Source organism: Mauremys reevesii, linkage group 25, assembly GCF_016161935.1.
Source record: "Mauremys reevesii isolate NIE-2019 linkage group 25, ASM1616193v1, whole genome shotgun sequence".
Taxonomy (NCBI): Eukaryota; Metazoa; Chordata; order Testudines; family Geoemydidae; genus Mauremys; species Mauremys reevesii.
Window position 1 is genome coordinate 12391595 of NC_052647.1, and position 19191 is coordinate 12410785.

The 19191-nt window shown below is 64.2% G+C and overlaps 1 protein-coding gene across 3 annotated transcripts in view; it reads right to left on the reverse strand.

Annotated features, from left to right (window-relative positions):
- The window catches only part of PDE4A (phosphodiesterase 4A), a 162689-nt gene that overhangs the window by 52933 nt on the left and 90565 nt on the right, over window positions 1–19191 (reverse strand). The window lies entirely within an intron of this gene.

A 19191-nucleotide genomic window follows, 5' to 3' on the forward strand; every position in this document is an offset into this window, starting at 1 on the left:
TGTCAGCCTGCTGCCCTGCAGCCGCTCTGGCGTGTCCCGCGGCTCGGCCAGCCCCTGGCAGTGCCCTCCTGGTGCCACGCCGGCCTGGGGCAGCTGCCGCTCTGGGACGCAAACGGCTGCCAAAGTTCCTAGCAACTCGGCTGCTCCTGGGCTCTGGAAGTGTCTTGCAGGGGGGGTCTCGGGGCGGTGGGTGCCCCCGAAAGGCCCTTCCCAGCCAGCCAAGCAGCGGGGAGGGCAGGTTCCTCCAGCCCTGCCGAGCCCGTGGCTTTCCCCTCCTTCCGCTCCGAGCGCAGCAGGAACAGGAAAACCCAGTCGTGCTCCGCCAAGTCCCAGAGCCGAGCCGGCGCTCCCGGACCCTCGGCGCGGGGAGAGACTTCCCGTCCCTCCCTCCCAGCACCGACAGCCGCCGCCACGCAGGGGCAGGCCCCCGGGCTGGGCTTGTGGGTAAGGGGCAGGGCCAGGAGCCGAGGGAATCCAGCTTCAGTTCCCAGCTCAGCCACGGCTTCCCTCCGCGCCCTAGGGAGAGCCCTGGGCAGCCCCGTGCCTCAGTTTCCCCAGGGGTGGGGTAGGAGCCCTCCCCTTGGTTAGAGCCCAGCCTGCTTTGGGGCAGGAGCTCCGGCCCCTGCTGACGGGGGGCACCTGCCTTCTAGCCCCAGCAGCGCAGGGTGACCTAGGCCAAGTCCCTGGCCCGCTCGGTGCCTCAGTTTCCCCTCGCACCCCTTGTCTGTTTAGCCGCTGAGGGCTGTGTCCATGCCGTGCTCAGTGCAATGTCTGCTCGCCCCTTGCCCCGGGCCCCCAGCCCCTGTTCTCCCGCAGGACAGACCTGCTCCGGTCTCGGCCCCCTCGGCCCCACGGGCCCCTCCCCCTCCTCCCCACTGCATGGGCTGGTCACAGGCACTGCCAGCTCGGCCCCTCCCCAGCGCCAGCCCCTCCCCCAGTGCCAGCCCAGCCCCTCCCCCAGCGCCAGCCCAGCCCTCCCCAATGCCAGCCCAGCCCCTCCCCCAGCGCCAGCCCAGTCCCTCCCCCCATGCCAGCCTAGCCCCTCCCCCAGCGCCAGCCCAGCCCCTCCCCCAATGCCAGCCCAGCCCCTCCCAGCGCCAGCCCAGTCCCTCCCCAATGCCAGCCTAGCCCCTCCCCAGCGCCAGCCCAGCCCTCCCCAATGCCAGCCCAGCCCTCCCCAGTGCCAGCCTAGCCCTCCCCAATACCAGCCTAGCCCTCCCCAGCGCCAGCCTAGCCCCTCCCCAATGCCAGCCCAGCCCTCCCAGTGCCAGCCTAGCCCCTCCCCAATTCCAGCCTAGCCCTCCCCAGCGCCAGCCTAGCCCCTCCTCAGCACCAGCCCAGCCCCGCCCCAGCGCCCGCCCCTCCCCAGCGCCAGCCCAGCCCCTCCCAGCGCCAGCCTAGCCCCTCCCCAATGCCAGCCCAGCCCTCCCCAATGCCAGCCTAGCCCCTCCCCAGCGCCAGCCCAGCCCTCCCCAGCACCAGCCTAGCCCCTCCCAATGCCAGCCTAGCCCCTCCCCAGCGCCAGCCCAGACCCTCCCAGTGCCAGCCTAGCCCCTCCCCAATGCCAGCCTAGCCCTCCCCAGCGCCAGCCCAGACCCTCCCAGTGCCAGCCTAGCCTCCCCAATGCCAGCCCCTCCCCAGCGCCAGCCTAGCCCCTCCTCAGCACCAGCCCAGCCCCTCCTCAGCGCCAGCCCCTCCCCAACGCCAGCCCAGCCCCAAGCAGGCCACAGGCACCGCTCCGTCTTCTAGCTACAGCTCAGAGCCGGCCTCCCCCGCCCCGCCCCGCCAGCCCACGCTCCTCTGGAAACGCTCCTTGCTCGGGCAGCGAGTCCTTTGGAGGGTCCTGCTCAGCCCTCCAGCGCCCTGGGGCCTCCGTCTCCTGCTCTTCTCCGTCTCCGGGCGAGCGCCCCCGCAGCCCCGTTCAAACCCAGCTCGACGCTGACGCCCCACAGAGCCCAGTCATCAGCACGTGGGGCTCAGCGGGGCCGAGGGGTCGCCCAGTCCAGGCCCCGCGCGGAGCCAGGCCACGCAAACCCAGCGCAGCCCTGGCAGGGGTTTGTCCAGCTGCCCTTAAACCCTCTGTGACGGGGATCCCCGGCCACCCTGGGAGCCTATTGCAGAGCTCAGCTACCCTGGGAGTTAGACCGTTCCCCTGATCGCTAACGACCCCCCAACCCCAGAGCCCCTGGCTCCTTGTCCTGCCCCAGTGGCCGTGGAGAACAACCCACCCCCAGCCCTGCGCGTGGGAGGCCGGTTCTCAGGCCCCTCAGGCGTCTCTCCGGAGCAAACAGGCCCCGGGTTTGTACCGTTCCTCGCAGCGCCGGTCGGCTGCACCTTCGCTCGGTCCGGCCGCTCCCCTCCGGGCTCTCTCCAGCGTGTCCCCAGCCTGCCTGAAGTGCAGCGCCCAGAACTGGGCCCCGAGCGGGACAGTCACCTCCCGCGTCTCACATCCGACGCGCCTGTTACTGCGCCCGCACGGCTACTAGCCCCTTGGCAACGGCAGCACACGGGGGGCTTGTGAGCCCCGGTGACCGTCTGCCCCTTTGCAGCCCGGCCTGCTCGGCCCCACTCGGCGCTTGTGCATTTGATTTTCCCTTTGTGACGTTGCTAACGAGAGCTGGGACTGTAGAGAGCATTGCCCCAAGCAAGGCCTACAGCTGCACCAAACCTTGTGCCAAGGAGGCCCCGTGAGGTGTCTATGGAGAGGTGACGGTTTGCTGGTTACGATGGGGTGTGTGGGTGTGGGTGTGCGGGTGTGTGCGCACGGGTGTGTGTGGGTGTGCGGGTGTGTGCGCACGGGTGGGTGTGGGCGGGTGTGTGTGGGGGGTTGTGTGCGCACGGGTGTGTGTGTGTGGGTGTGTGCGCACAGGTGGGTGTGCGCACGGGTGTGTGTGGGTGTGGGGGGGTGTGTGCGCACGGGTGTGTGTGGGCGGGTGGGTGTGTGTGGGTGTGCACGGTGTGTGTGGGTGTGTGGGTGTGCGGTGTGTGCGCACGGGTGGGTGTGGGCGGGTGGGTGTGGGTGTGTGCGCACGGGTGTGTGTGGGTGTGGGTGCGGGTGTGGGTGTGTGCGCACGGGTGTGTGTGGGTGTGGGGGTGTGTGTGCGCACGGGTGGGTGTCTGTGTGTGTGGGTGGGTGTGTGCGCACGGGTGGGTGTCTGTGTGTGGGTATGGGGGTGGTGTGTGGTGTGTGTGATTTGTGCAGTTGAAGTTAGGACTGTTGGCTCTGTACTTGGAGCTCAATGTGCTTTGATGCTAAGTGGCCCCAGTGAAGCGTCTGGTCGGCGTCTCGAGCCGGGGCTGGTCTCAGGAAGTGCCCGGTCAAGAAACACCTAACGGACACTGGACGTTGGGAGACGCCAACCCACCGCTGAGCTGTCCTGGGAACGCTCAGACTAACATGGACACGATGGTGCCGTGTGACTATACGGACGCTGCCTTTGGTGGAGCCCAACAGAGGGTGTCAATTCAGGCCGAGTTGCTGAGAGCCGCAGTCACAGCCTGTGACGGCGCTGCCGGGGCGGGGGGGGCGGGAGCTGAGGTCACTCAGTCAAGGTGAACTGCAAACCGACCGGGGCAGACAAACCCCAGACGCTGGTGGGGGTTGTTCCAATCCTTAGATTTCCCCAGCCAGCACAAACAGCTTCTCTAGCACCTCCCTGGTTACTCCGAGTCCAAACCCCACAGCTCCCTTAAAGTGCCCAGCCCCTGCCTCGGCCAGACACTCCTGTCAGATATGATGATGATTCCTGAAAATCTTACTTCATCATAGAAAGAAAAGGTTCTTCCACCCCCACAGGATCAGCCAGACTCCCAGGTCCAATGATAACTTAGCTCTGACCCCAAATACCCGCTACAGCCAGTTCCTATTAACTCAGCTACAACGTATTGAAAAGCAAAGGGAGTGAGTTGGTTCAAAGATCAATGTCCAGACAGACGTGAATTCAGGTCTTGAGGGGCCCACACAGCGGAGAGGAGCTTGTAGCTGCCAAAAGTCCTTTAGAAACAGTCCAGAGGTTCCAGTCCCATGTCCATATTCAGGGGGCTCCAGCCAGTGACTGGGGGTCTCAGTCCTTGTGGCTGAAGGGTCCCCCCTCTTGAAACCCAGAGCAGCTCGGAGATGAAGCAGGATCGTGGCCCAGGGTTTTTATACATTTCCAGCCGCCTTTCGGCCTGAGGAAACAATCGGCCTCCCAGCCGGCCTGGCCATGAGCCCAGGGGGATTTACCCATTAAACAGTCAGATACAGGTTACCACAACCTTCAGAGAGACACAGCGACAATAACACTATTTCACTCAAGTATCATCATAAATGTTAATATTCCTTTTTTGATCTTTGAATTAAAACTCTAGCAATAGACAAGCCTTGTTTGCTGACATCCCAAGCCCTGAGCAAACACCTCCCCTTGGGATCTCTAACAATGCGGCTGCATTTCAAAGCTCTGCTCATTGACAGATCTTCCTAACCAGTTCTTACGGTTCACCCCGGGTCAGGTCAGTCTGAGTTAATTAACTCTTTCTGGTCCTGTCACCTGTCAATGAGATATTATATTATACTCATAACGTCACACAGCCCCAGGCTGGGGTCCTTTGCACACCATGGCACCAAACCAGCCAGCCACAGATGACTTGGGTCTCACCCTACTGGCTAACCACACGTCACACAAGCAATTCCCTCAGACACTCGTCTCCCAGTATCCCCACCAGGGCCACTCGCTATGGGGCCGAATGGTTATGAAAACCAACACCCCAGGAAAAGGAAAAAGGTTCTTCCGACCCCAAAGCGCCAAACCCCAGACCCAGGTCAATCTACAAATCAGATCTTACCCACAAATCACGCTGGTGCCAATTCCTTAGAATCCAAAATCTACAGGTTTATTCATAAAAGGGAAAAGATCGAGCTGAGAGGTAGAATTGGTTAAATGGAATCAGTGACATCCAGTGATGGCAAAGTCCTTGGTTCAGGCTTGTAGCAGGGATGGAATAAACTGCAGGTTCAAATCAAGTCTCTGGAACATCCCCCGCTGGGATGCGTCAGTGAGGCCTTTGGTCAGAGCTTCAGTTCATAGCATGGTCCCTCCAGAGGTCAGAAGCAGGACTGAAGACAAAATGGAGGGGTTTCTAGGGCCTTTGATAGTCTTTCTCTTGTGGGTGGAAACCCCTTGGTTCTCTTGTGCAAAATCACAGCAGCAAGATGGAGTCTGGAGTCACATGGGCAGGTCACATGTCCCTGCATGACTCAGTTTGCAGGCCGACGCCATTGTTTCCATGTTAGTCTGAACGTTCCCAGGAAAGCTCAGAGGTGGTTGGCGTCTCCCGAAGTTCATTGTCCATTAAGTGTTTCTTGACTGGGCACTTTCTGAAAATAGCCCTGTCACGGAGTGGGGGGGAGTCGGGGCCCTGCACCCCACTCCTGCGATTCCCCGGGACTCTCGGCCAGCCAGTCACACAGCAGGGTTATTAGCCGACAGGAACACGGGCCCAAGTGGAGCGTGTAGGCACAGCCAGGACCCCTCAATCAAATCCTTCTGGGGGGTCCAGGGAGCTTAGACCCCAGCCTGGGGTTCCCTGCGTTGCACCCCCAGCCCCAACTGAAACTAAAACCCCTCCAGCAGCTCCCCCCCCCCGCTCCTCCTCTCCTCTGTTCAGTCTCCCGGGCAGGTGTCACTTCTCCCCACCCCCGTCCTGGCTCAGGTAACAGCTCAGGGATCTTCCTTCAAGGGACGCCCCCATCCCCAGTGTAACCCCCCTGCGACATTCCCAGGTCAAATCCGCCCGGCTCCCTGCTCGTCCCAAGCCCCTTCTCAAGACGCCGACCAAACGCTTCACTGAGGCTACTTAGAATCAAAACACATTGAGATCCAAGGTGTCACGGGGTCCCCGGGCGCTGCTCTGGAACTGCTCCCCACCAAGCCAGGCAGGACTCTGGGAGCCTCCTCTCCCTCGGAGCAGCCTGTCTGCAGGGCAAGAAGCTCCCACGGCTTCACCTCCTGGGTCTCTCCTTGGAGCATTCAGCATCCTCGGCCCCTCCGTGCGCTTCCCCCAGCGAGTCCGCCCAGGCGGGGTCCTGGGGGGGGCCACAGGGTCCTGCCCCCCCACTGCGCAGTCAGACGTGACTCTCAGCCGGCCAGTAACACAGAGGTTTATTTGATGGCAGGAACAGGGTCTAACACAGAGCTTGTAGGTACCGCGAGCCGGACCCTTCGGCCGGGTCCATTCTGGGGTCAGTGAGCCAGACCCCCACGTCTGCACTTCACTCCTCGTCCCCAGCCAGCTCCAGACTAACCACCCCCCCAGCGCCCCCTCCTCTGCTCAGCCCCTTTCCGGGCCAGGAGGTCACCTGGTCTCTTTGTCTCCAGCACCTTCAGTTGGCACCTTTGCAGGGGAGGGGCCCAGGCCATCAGTTGCCAGGAGACAGAGTGCCAGGCATTCAGGTGCACTGGCCCCTTCCTCTGCAGCAATCACACCCCCTGATCCCACCACCTGGATACTTAAGAACTGCAGAGGGGACACTGAGGCACCAACACCGTATTCAGAGAAAACATTAAGAACATTCCCAGTTCGTCACACAAGTACAGAGCCAATATTCCTAACTTCAACTGCATAAGTGACACCCCCCCCCACCCACCCCCCACACCCACCCCATCATCGTAACCAGCAAATCATCACCTCTCCATAGACACCTCACGGGGCCTCCTTGGTACAAGATTTGGTGCAAATCTATCCCAGTGGTTCCAACAATGCTCTGTACAGTCACAGCTCTTGTCAATAACGTCGCCCCCTTCCCAAGAGCAGCACTTTGCACTGGGCTTTGCTGAATTTCAGCTTGTTGATCTCAGACCAACTCTCCAGTTTGTCACCGTTGTTCTGAATCCTAAACCTGCCTCCCTAAACCGCCCGGGTGTCACCTGCAGAGTTTATAAGCCGACTCTCCACTCCGTTACCCACCTCGTTCCTGGTCCCAGTGTGGAGCCCTGCGGGATCCCCCTGGAAACGCCCCCCCCCCCCCCCAGTCTGACAGTGCCCCACTGAGACCTACGCTGGGCGTTCGCTCGCTCAGCCAGTTGTCACCCCCTGTACAGTCACTGCATCCAGCCCCATTCCCCTACTTTGCTCAAGGGACACCAGGAAAAGGGAGATCTGTCAGCGTCCCTCCGTCCCCCCCACCAGGCCAGGAGCCGCGTCGAGGGACGAAAGGAGGGCGGTTTGGCAGGTCTGTCCTTGGGAAAGCCCTGCTGGCTATTCCTCCTACCCCCGCCAGCCTCCAGGTGCCGGCAGGCGGGTTGTTCCATCACTTGGTCCAGTATCTGTGCAGCTCCCGGCGTCAGGCCGACTGGTCTATCGTGCCCGGGGCCTGTGCTAGGGGCTCTGTTTGCCCTTCTCCCGTCCCCGGGAGTCTCTCAGATCAGGGCTACAGGCTCCGAGACGGCTTCAGCCGGTTCCTTACGCGCCCTGTGACTTTCCTCAGGCCCTGCCAACTCAAACACAGCTGACTTCTGCCGCCAGTTCCCTCCCCGCTGGCTCCAGCCCTGGCCCGCGGCCCCTCCCTCCGGCATCCCAGCTCCTCGTCCTCTCCCGAGACCCTGCTCTGCCCTTTCTCAGTCACCAGGACAGCGCCAGCACCTGCCTGCCACCTGGGCGCCACCTTCGACTCGCCCCCCGCCCCCCAGGGACCTCAGCCAGGCGCCAGCTCTTACCCATCCTGTCTGGTGACCGCGCCGTCCGGCCTTTCCCACCCCTCCACACGGGCGTCCCCCAGCGCAGAGCAACAGTCCCTCTAACCCAGGCTCCTGCCTGACAGGGCCGGTGCCAGAGGCTTCACAGGGAATGGACAGACCAGGGCAGTTCTCGAGCCATCCAGCCTCGCGTCCGCTCCCAACTTCCAGCAGAGAAGGTAAAACTCTGGCCCAGGCTCTGATCAGCAGCAGCCTTCGCCGTGGCCTGGCCAGACGCAGTCCTGCCCCACTCAGCTCCGTGCCGAACGCAGCTGCAAGGCCATTTGCTCAGCCCGCCCTCCGCCAGGCCCCTTCTCTGCCTCCCTCCACCGGCCCCCTTCTCTGCACCCCTCCGCCAGCTCCCTTCTCCCAGCTGGGGAGGTGCTACCATAATACACATAATAGTCCCACCCCCCAGCGTTTAGAGGGTGAGCTCTTCGTGCAGAGGGGTGGTGGGGGGGTTTCTCCCGTGGGCTCTCTTCATCCCCAGGATGGGGGGATTCCCGCTGGGACAAGGGGCTCTTCTGCCCCAGCTCCCCTCCCCCCGTGACATCACAGCCTGTTGCTATGGGAAAGCCGGTGATGCCGGCGAGCTCACACCAGGAGCTGGGCAGCAGCTTCTGGGGCAGGAGCCTGGGAAAGGGGCAGTGGTAAGGCCAGGACCTGCCATGGGGCGAGGGGCCCTCGGCCTGGAGGAAACACACAGGTGCCTGGCAGCACTAATCCAGAATGGGAGCTTGAGCCGGGAGGCAAGCGGGGCTCTGGTTATAGCCAAGCGCTGGCGGCCAGGACTCCTGGGTTCTCTCCCCATCGCTGGGAGGGCACGGGAGGGGAGTCTGGTGGTTATAGCCAAGCGCTGGCGGCCAGGACTCCTGGGTTCTCTCCCCATCTCTGGGAGGGCACGGGAGGGGAGTCTGGTGGTTATAGCCAAGGGCTGGCGGCCAGGACTCCTGGGTTCTCTCCCCCTGTGACGAAGTGGGAATGTTCTTAATGTTCCCTCTGAATACTGTGGGGGGGCCTCAGTTTCTGGCCGACCCTCTGTCTCCTGGCAACTAATGGCCAGGCCCTTCCCCCCTGCCAGGGGATGCTAAAGGTGGGGGAGAACAAAGAGGTCAGGTGACCTCCTGGCCCAGGGAAAGGAACTGAGCAGAGGAGGGGGGGGCTGGAGGGGGTGTCAGTCTGGAGCTGGGTGGGGACGAGGAGTGAAGTGCAGACGTGGGGGTCTGGCTCACTGCCCCCCCAGAATGGACCTGGCCGAGGGGTCCGGCTCGCGGTACCTACAAGCTCTGTTTTAGACCCTGTTCCTGTCATCGAATAAACCTCTGTGTTACTGGCTGGCTGAGTCACGTCTGACTGCGACGTGGGGGGGCAGGACCCTGTGGCCCCCCCAGGACCCCGCCTGGGCGGACTCGCTGGGGGAAGCACACGGAGGGGCCGAGGATGCTGAATGCTCCAAGGAGAGACCCAGGAGGTGAAGCCGTGGGAGCTTCTTGCCCTGCAGACAGGCTGCTCCCAGGGAGAGGAGGCTCCCCAGAGTCCTGCCTGGCTTTGTGGGGAGCAGTTCCAGAGCAGCGTCCGGGGACTCCGGGACACCCCATCTCTGGGAGGAGAGTGGGGTCTGGTGGTTAGAGCAGGGGGACTTGGGGCCAGGACTCTTGGCTTCTCTCCCCGGCTCTGGGAGGGGAGGGGAGTCTGGTGGTTAGAGCAGAGGGACTTGGGGCCAGGACTCCTGGGTTCTATCTCTGGATGGGAGCAATGACACCTGCACAGGGTGTCCCAAGATCGTCCCTTTTTTGAGGTAACTGTCCCGGATAAAATGGTTCCGACATCCCAGTTATTTGCCTCCAAGGTGGCCGCCCAAATGACACTGTGGGTGCTCTCTGGGCGACGCTGGCCCTGCTGCTGTACCTGCCCTGGGGACGGGGGGACTGGGGGTCCCCCCACATCCTGGTCCTGGCACCAAAATCCACAGACATGGGAGACAGGGGAACCCCCCCACCCAGTGTTTCACTGAGCCATTGCTGCCACCTGCTGGCCACTCCCTGGTACTGCGCCGATGGTCAGACAGCTGCGGGGTGTGGGGGGGCACTGCCCTGCCTGGCACCAGGCAGAGGGACAGGACCTGGCCACTAGCCAAGGGTGTGGGGGTTACGTGCATGACTCCCGTGGCTAGAGAGCCTGGCTGTGCTGCAGGGGACCAGTGAGTTGGAGCGAGTGGGGCTGGGAGTCAGGACTCATCAGACAGATCATAGAATCATAGAATCTCAGGGTTGGAAGGGACCTCAGGAGGTGTCTAGTCCAATCCCCTGCTCAAAGCAGGATCAAACCCAACTAAATCATCCCAGCCAGGGCTTTGTCAAGCCTGACCTTAAAAACCTTTAATGAAGGAGATTCCACCACCTCCCTAGGGAACCCATTCCAGTGCTTCACCACCCTCCTAGTGAAAAAGTTTTTCCTAATATCCAACCTAAACCTCCCCCACTGCAACTTGAGACCATTACTCCTTGTTCTGTCATCTGCTACCACTGAGAACAGTCTAGATCCATCCTCTTTGGAACCCCCTTTCAGGTAGTTGAAAGCAGCTATCAAATCCTCCCTCATTCTTCTGCAGACTAAATAAACCCAGTTCCCTCAGCCTCTCCTCATAAGTCATGTGCTCCAGCCCCCTCATCATTTTTGTTGCCCTCTGCTGGACTCTCTCCAATTTATCCACATCCTTCTTGTAGTGTGGGGCCCAAAACTGGACACAGTACTCCAGATGAGGCCTCACCAGTGCTGAATAGAGGGGAATGATCACATCCCTCGATCTGCTGGAAATGCCCCTACTTATACAACCCAAAATGCCATTAGCCTTCTTGGCAACCAGGGCCCACTGCTGACTCATATCCAGCTTCTCGTCCACCGTAACCCCTAGGTCCTTTTCTGCAGAACTGCTGCCCAGCCATTCGGTCCCTAGTCTGTAGCAGTGAATGGGCTTCTGCCGTCCTAAGTGCAGGACTCTGCACTTGCCCTTGTTGAACCTCATCAGGTTTCTTTTGGCCCAATCCTCTAATTTGTCTAGGTCCCTCTGTATCCTATCCCTACCCTCCAGCGTATCAACCGCTCCTCCCAGTTTAGTGTCATCTGCAAACTTGCTAAGGGTGCAGTCCGCACCATCCTCCAGATCGTTAATGAAGATATTGAATAAAACTGGCCCCAGCACCGACCCTTGGGGCACCCCACTTGATACCGGCTGCCAACTAGACATGGACCCATTGATCACTACCCGTTGAGCCCGACCATCTAGCCAGTTTTCTATCCACCTTACCGTCCATTCATCCAGCCCAGACTTCTTTAACTTGCTGGCAAGATACTGTGGGAGACTGTATCAAAAGCTTTGCTAAAGTCCAGAAATAGCACATCCACTGCTTTCCCCTCATCCACAGAGCCGGTTATCTCATGGGGGAACTGAACTGAACTGGGGACTCCCCAGCCACTGGGCTAGAGGTTAGGCAGCCACCGTCCCCGCCCTGGGCGTCCCCACGCGAGACACCCCCTGCCCCCGCCCCCGCGGGAGGCTCCGTGCACGTGCCCAGGTGCGATGGGAGCTGTTACTGCAAACCCCTGGGTGCGGTCGGACGGGGGGGGTCACAGTGGGGCCTAGCGCTGGGATTCAGGCATTGAGCCCCTTTGTGGCTCTAAGCCCGGCAGGGGGAGAACGTGGGACTGGCTCTGCTGCCACGCAGGAAGAGGTCTCACGGGAGCCAAGGGCTGGAGGATGGAGCCAAACTCAGGCTGGGAGCAGGCGGCGAACCACTGGGACAGCTCACAAGGGCTGCAGGAGTCTCCAGCACTAGCCAGTCTTTGAAGCCAGGCTGGGAGCTCTGCCAGGGCTGGTCAGACGAGGGGGCCCCCGGGGCCCCATCTGCCCGACCCCCTAGGAACCGCACTGCGGGCGTCTCTCATCTCTGTACTGTGCCGGGCCCAGCTTCAGTCATTAGCCAGGTGTGACCAGCGCAACCGGCGGGAGCGAAGCGCCGGCTCATCCCTAGCGCCAGGCCCCAGCTCAGGAGCTGGGGGAGAGGCCCTGCCGTAGGCCCTGCAGCAAGCGCCCGGCGTCTCGTCCATCAGGGAAGGGGATTCTAGGAATGGCCTCGCTGCCCGCGCGTTACTCCCATCATCGGTGACTAATCTGCGCTCGGTACCTCTGTCTCTCTGCGTTGCTGGGGGGCTCCGAGGGCTGGGGAGGCAGCAATGGCCCAGCGGTGTAAGTTAAGCCGGGAGGAGCTAGAGATCAGTTTTGCACGAGGGTTCATGCGTGCTGACAGCGTGCGACTGCACGTGCCGCTAGTGAAAACGCAGGCCCGGGGAGTGGCAGTGCACGCTCAGAGCTCCGGGAGCTGATGTAATGACCAGCCGGGAGGAGCTAGAGATCAGTTTTGCACGAGGGTTCATGCGTGCTGACAGCGTGCGACTGCACGTGCTGCTAGTGAAAACGCAGGCCCGGGGAGTGGCAGTGCACGCTCAGAGCTCCGGGAGCTGATGTAACGACCAGCTGGGAGCAGCCAGGAAAGAGGCACCCGCGTTCTGCTGGGGATTCGGCCCCATATTCTTAGTGCCTGGTCTGCTACCGAGCTCTGGGCCCTGTGACAGCAAGCGCCGCTCCAAGCCAGCCCCCGGGAGCTGAGCTCCTGCTGATCCGTTGAGCCGCCCCAGCCCTGCAGTGACAGGGCACACACAGCCCAAGGGCTGCAAGCTGAAGCCAGAGATGGGAGGGTCCTGAACCGGGCTGTGGTGCAGTCGCCAGCCTTCGCCAAGGAGCAGCCGAAGGGGCAGCCCCAGGCCTGTTCTGCAGCGGGCAGAATTCCTGAGCAGCACCCGGGAGGCTGCCACCCGATGCAGGGCTTGGCTTTCACCTCGGCCCCCGGCTGCCTGCAATCAGCTCAGCCCCCAGCTCCACAGCTGATCCCCGCCCCGCCCATTCCCCGCAGCAGCCTCGTGGCAGGCTGGCAGCGGTGCCGAGGGCCTGGTCCATACGGGGGAACACGCTGTTCTCTCCGCGCCGGGAGGGAAGCAGTTCTGGGGCACGCAGCCGAGCCAGGGCCAGTTTCACTGGCAAGGCTGCACTGTGCCGTACTTGGCAATTAACGCACTGGGCTCTAATTACTGTCATTCCAGCTGCTCACGGGGAACAGGTGCTGCCTTTGTTCCCCCTTATCCAGCCTGTTTGGGGGGTGAGTCGGGAGCCGGTACCGCGGCTCAGAGAGCTGGGCTGGAGTTACCCCCGTGTTTGTAACCCTCGTCCTGCCCATGCCAGGAGCTCACAGCGCCCCCAAAGGGCCCAGAGATAGCGGCAACTCCACTTGACATGGGGAAACTGAGGCACAGGGCAAGGTTAAGTGATTCACCCAAGGTCAGGGCTGGGAAGAGAACCCTGAGTTCTGACTTCTGTTCCCACTAGCGAGTCCTTCTCCCCAGAGCCAGGGAGAGAACCCAGGAGTCCTGACCCTTAGCCCCTCCCCTCTCTAAGTCACTAGACCCCACTTCCAGCTCCTTGCCCCTCGTCCAGCCCCTTGGCTTGCTTGGGAAATGCACACGTTCATGCTGCTGCGGGCTGCAGAGCCAGCTTTCATGCACCCGAACGAGGGGGGGGGATTGTCTGGTCCTGCCCCCTGAACCTGGAGGGGTGTGCAGAGCCAGACAGCCTGCACTGGCACGGGACTGGGGCTGGCTTGCCGAGGAACGTGGGGGCAGGGCTGGTCGGTGCCTGGCACGGAGCCTTCCCTGCCAGCCCCACGGCTGCGGCGGGCGTGATGCCGGCGGCTCAGCAGCGGGTGCTGTTCGTCTCAATCCAGCCGCCCGGGCGGCCTTTCTAATGAGGCTTCAAACCAAGCGGATTTGTCCTTCCCAGGCCAGCTGCCCTGTGCTCGGGAGCCCCTGAAATCCCGGCTCCGCCGCCCACTGCCCTGCCTGGCGCGTGGGGCTGCCCCTTGGCACTAGCTCGAGGTGCCCACGCCCCCGAGGCGGCAGGGCAGGGATGGGGCGGGACCCACCGACCCTTTGCCCTGCCTCAGCCGGCTCTTCGTTGGAGGTTTTGCGACGTCTGCTCGGGGCCGTTCCCCGGCGCTGGCCCCAGTGCGGAGCAGGGGAAAGGGGCAGCGCACGGAGATGCTTCTTCCCAGCCCCTGCAGGGCTCCCAGCGCCCCCCCCCCGCCTCTAGACTGCTCCCCACCACTGCACGTTCCAGCTTCCACCCACGCCCAGCCTGTGGCATGGAGCCGACCAGCCAAACCCGCCGGCAAATGGCAGGGAAAGAGCCTGTCAAAGGCCTCGGCTGAGCTTGGGCCCCGTCGGGCTGGGCGCCGCCCAGACCCCGGCCGAGATCTGGGCCCCGTCGGGCCGGGCGCTGCCCAGACCCCGGCCGAGATCAGGGCCCCGTCGGGCCGGGCGCCGCCCAGACCCCAGCCGAGATCAGGGCCCCGTCAGGCCAGGCGCTGCCCAGACCCCGACCGAGATCAGGGCCCCGTCGTGCCGGGTGCTGCCCAGACCCCAGCCGATATCGGGGCCCCGTCGCGCCAGGCGCTGCCCAGACCCCAGCCGAGATCAGGGCCCCGTCACGCCGGGCGCCGCCCAGACCCGGCCAACATCAGGGCCCCATCGGGCCGGGCACAGACCAGACCCCAACCGAGATCAGGGCCCTGTCGTGCCGGGCGCTGCCCAGACTCAGCCGAGATCAGGGCCACGTCAGGCCGGGCGCTGCCCAGAGCCCGGCCGAGATCAGGTCCCCGTCGCGCCAGGCGCTGCCCAGACCCCGGCCGAGATCAGGGCCCCGTCGCGCCGGGCACTGCCCAGATCCCAGCTGAGATTGGTTAGGATCTGGGCAGCGCCCAGCACGACAAGGCCCTAATCTCAGGGGGGGTCTGGGCAGCACCCGGCGCAACGGGGCCCTGATCTCAGTGAGGATCTGGCGGCGCCGGCGTGGCCCGGATCGGTGAGGTCTGGGCGCCGGCCCGACGGGGCCCTGATCTCGGCCGGGGTCTGGGCAGCGCCCGGCCCGACGGGGCCCGGATCTCGGCCGGGGTCTGGGCAGCGCCCGGCCCGACGGGGCCCGGATCTCGGCCGGGGTCTGGATGTGTTACACGACTCCGTGTAATAATAATCATGTCGATTCGAGAGCTAAACTGAGCGTGAAGGTGATTCAAGGGGAAAGAGAGAGCAGCCCCAGGCCGTGCTGTCCTCACAGGGCTCCGGCTCCCCCCGGGTGCTGCGAACAAGCCCCTAGGAGCATGTCCAGAGCACTGGCCCAGCTGCTGGGGTTTGACCCACGTCACTGAGACCCTGGGCCCCAGCCCAGGAGCTGAACCCCCCAGCGGTCCCAGCCTCTGCCCCAGTGTCTGCCAGTCCCTAGGGGATGGGGGGGCCCTGCTGGCCCAGGGAGGAGGAGAAGCCACAGTAGGAACGGAGCCGATACACGAAGCAAAACCCACAGCCCAGCAGTGCCCGAAGGGCGGGAGGTGGGGAATAAACTGAGGCTCCCGCCCGGCTCTGGGGGCCTCCCCCATGGCCGCCTGCATGGGTGGGGAACCCAAGGGCCTCTGGCGAGACGGCGCAGGGCAGCTGCTCTGTGCTCACCCCTCACCATTAGCTCCACCCGGACTGAGCCTGCCGCCGGCAGCCCCGGGCTGGGTCCCCCTTGCAAAGGGGGGTGTTTGTACCCAGGCCTGAGAGAAGACAAAGCCCCCGCAAGGAGCTAGCCAGGGTCACCCCGGTCCGGCCTTGGGCTTGGCCACCACCAGCTCCATGCAGCCCCAGACACGCCCCACGCAGGCAGTTCTGCAATACCCCAGGCCAGTGCCAGGAGCACCCAATGGCATCCCTGGCTCCGGTGACGGGGCCCAGCCGTGCACATCGCTATTAGCTGCACGGGGGGTGGAAATTGTCCCTCCCTGGAAAGTGCCAATTAGCACAAGGCTTTATCGCAGCATCGTCCAGTGGCAGGTTGAATTTGTGGCCTGTTACCAGCTCGGCTCATGCTGGGAGGGGCGGGGAGAGCCCAGGTGCTGTTAGGGGGTTTGCCTTTAAAACATTATCCCCGAAAAAACCAGCCTCTAAATAGCGGCGGCGCTAAAGCCTTCCTGACCCCCAGGGACCTCTCTGCCTGGCTTTGCAAAATACCAGCTCGTTAGAGCCAGCTTTACAGAACAGCTAATTGTTATTAATTACAGTAGAACCAAGAGAGCTCCACGGGGACCTAACTCTGCTGAGCACTGCACAAACACAGCACGGTCCCGGCTCCAAGGAGCTCGAAATCTGTGCAGACAGGGGAAACTGAGGCACAGAGGGGGGAAGGGACTTCCCAAGGTCACAGGCAGAGCTGGGAGTAGAACCCAAGTCTCCTGGTGCTCTAGCCACTGAGCCGTAGGCCACAGCCACTCAGCACCAGACCCTTTGCTGTATCCCGTCTCAGGGGGTTTGTCCAGCGCCCACGCTCCCCGGAACAGCTGCTGCAGCCCGATGCTCCCAGCGTCCAAGCACCTTTAAGCAGCTCAGGTGGGACACGTCCACTCAGAAACTTTTGGGTGGCCCTTTGTGCTTCCTCGAGTGACGCCGGCTCAGCCTTCGCCCCGGCGCGGCAGCCGTGCGGTTTGCCAGGCCACGTGGCTCTGGCCAGGCGGCAGCAGGAGCGTGGTGCATCTGCCAGGGCCTGCTCCGTGGACACGCAGGACGAGCTGGCTGGGCTCCGGCTGGAGATGGTAGAAGGCTGTGGCTGCCAGCCAGGTGCGGGCAGCTCTGTCGGCAGGACGCACGTTGCTGTCCTGCGGGTTGTGCCCTGCTTCATGGGCCAGGCCGCTCCATCTCCTAGGCTCCGGGAAATGCCTGATGCTCTCAGACAGCCCTGGTTGCGTGCTCCTGCCTTGGTGCTAATGTATCGAAGGCCCCTTCAGAAAGCCGAGGTGTCTGAAGCCGGCGGTCCCAGCGTGGCGTGACCCATCGTTTCATACAGGCTCCAGGCGGTTTCCTGGTTGTGCAACGTGCATCTCACGGCTTCAGCAGGCTCCTGGGACCGACGCAGGGCTCTCCCCGTGGGTGGCTGCCCGGCTTGCGAGAAGCTGGGAAACGCCGGAGCTGAGGGACGACCAGTCCATGGTCTGGTTGCAGATGCGTCTGCGCTGCAGGACACTCGGTGAGATTTCACTACGGAGCGATTCCTGGGGATTCATGATTTGAAATCCAGGCCCGGTGTGGTTCCTGGGGCACCGGAACCAGGAGCCCAGGACAGACAATGTCAAAAGCCAGGGGACGGGCTCACCCGGGGAGCCGCAGCAAAGGCCCCTGCCACGGGTTCCCAGCCAGGGCGATCACAGGCAGCCTACGGCAGCACGACTCCTGCGGGCAGGGTGCCTGCTACTAAGATCCAACTTTCTGCTGCCCTCCATGGCCCCGGCCTCCAGTCGTGGCTCATCCACTGTCAGCACCACTGGGGAACTCGGCCCGTGCCCACGGGGTCCGTTACCCTGAGCCCGAGCTACCGACGGGGCCAGGCGGACCCCAGGCTGGCATGGGCAGGGATGACCAAACCCTGAACTCCAGCGGCCACCAGGGGCCGGCACACTGGGGGCCCTGATCCTGGCTGGGGTCTCTGCCGCACCTGCCACAATGGGGCTCTGTTCTCAGCCGGGGTGTCCCGGTGCTACCGTAATACTCCTAATAAACAAGCAGACCTCAGCAGGGTGCAATTCAGCCCTGTGCAGAGGGGCCAGCACAAGTCTTGGCAAAGGGCCCCCGCGCCCGGTGTGAGTGAGGGGAGCTGCCAGCCTCGGAAACCCAGAATCTAAGCAGCACCCCCTTCTGGGCAGGGGCGAATCACCCCAAAGTCTGCCCCTTTGCAGAGCCACAAAGCCCCGTCTGCAGGCCGGGCACCGACCCCGCGGGCCCCTCGACCCCCGTCTGCAGGCCGGGCACCGACCCCGCGTGCCCCACGGCCCCCGTCTGCAGGCCGGGCACCGACCCCAGGGCCCCGCGGCCCCCGCCTGCAGGCCGGGCACCGACCCCGCGGGCCCCGCGGCCCCCGTCTGCAGGCCGGGCACCGACCCCGCGGGCCCCGCGGCCCCCGTCTGCAGGCCGGGCACCGACCCCTAGGGCCCCGCGGCCCCCGTCTGCGGGCCGGGCACCGACCCGCGGGCCCCACATCCCCGTCTGCAGGCCGGCACCGACCCCGCGGGCCCCACAGCCCCGTCTGCAGGCCGGGCACCGACCCAGCGGGCCCCGCGGCCCCGTCTGCAGGCCGGGCACTGACCCCGCGGCCCCGCCTGCAGGCCGGGCACCGACCCGCGGGCCCCGCGGCCCCGTCTGCAGGCCGGGCACCGACCGCTGGCCCCGCGGCCCCGTCTGCAGGCCGGGCACCGACCGCGACCCCGCTGCCCCGTCCTGCAGGCCGGGCACCGACCCGCGGGCCCCGCGGCCCCGTCTGCAGGCCGGGCACCGACCCGCGGACCCGCGGCCCCTGTCTGCAGGCCGGGCACCGATCCCTTTTGCAGCCTGTTTTGCCTCTCGCTGTTTGGAGAAAGCCCAGAAGCTTCTGCAATCCCCCCGCCCCGCTCCCCCGCCCTCCGCCTGAGCAGCTGTGAACTCCTGGACCCTGCGTCTGCTGGCATTTGGGAGCCTGCTCAGGCAGCATTTCTAGCTCTGGCACAGGCGGCTCCGCCAGCGGCCACGGGAACAGCTGAGAAAATGCAACACGTGCAGAGAGAAATCCAGCGTCTCTGCAGCAGCACCTCAGCCAGTGACCTGCCCGCGCGTCTGGCCCCCGCGCACACCAGGACAGCGAGGGAAGGGGCAGGCGCAGCTCTCTGCCTTCCAGCACCGCCCGGGAGAATGAGAAACTCCCCCGCCCCCCGCACAAGGGACAGCTCCTTGGCAGTGGGGGCGCCGGGTCCTATTATGGTTAAAAGAGCCTAGAGGTGCCAATCCAATGTGCCGGGTGCTGCCCAGACCCCAGCCGAGATCAGGGCCCCGTCACGCCGGGCGCCGCCCAGACCCCAGCCGAGATCACGGCCCCGTCACGCCGGGCGCTGCCCAGACCCAGCCGAGATCAGGGCCCGTCACGCCGGGCGCCGCCCCGGCCGAGCTCAGGGCCTCACGCCGGGCGCGCCCAGACCCCAGCCAAGATCAGGGCCCCGTCGGGCCGGGCGCCGCCAGACCCAGGCCGAGATCAGGGCCCGTCGCGCCGGGCGCTGCCCAGACCCCAGCCAAGATCAGGGCCCGCCACGCCGGGCGCCGCCCAGACCCCGGCCGAGATCAGGGCCCCGTCGCGCCGGGCGCTGCCCAGACCCCAGCCAAGATCAGGGCCCCGTCACGCCGGGCGCCGCCCAGACCCCAGCCAAGATCAGGGCCCCGTCACGCCGGGCGCCGCCCAGACCCCGGCCGAGATCAGGGCCCCGTCGCGCCGGGCGCTGCCCGGACCCCGGCCGAGATCAGGGCCCCGTCACGCCAGGCGCCG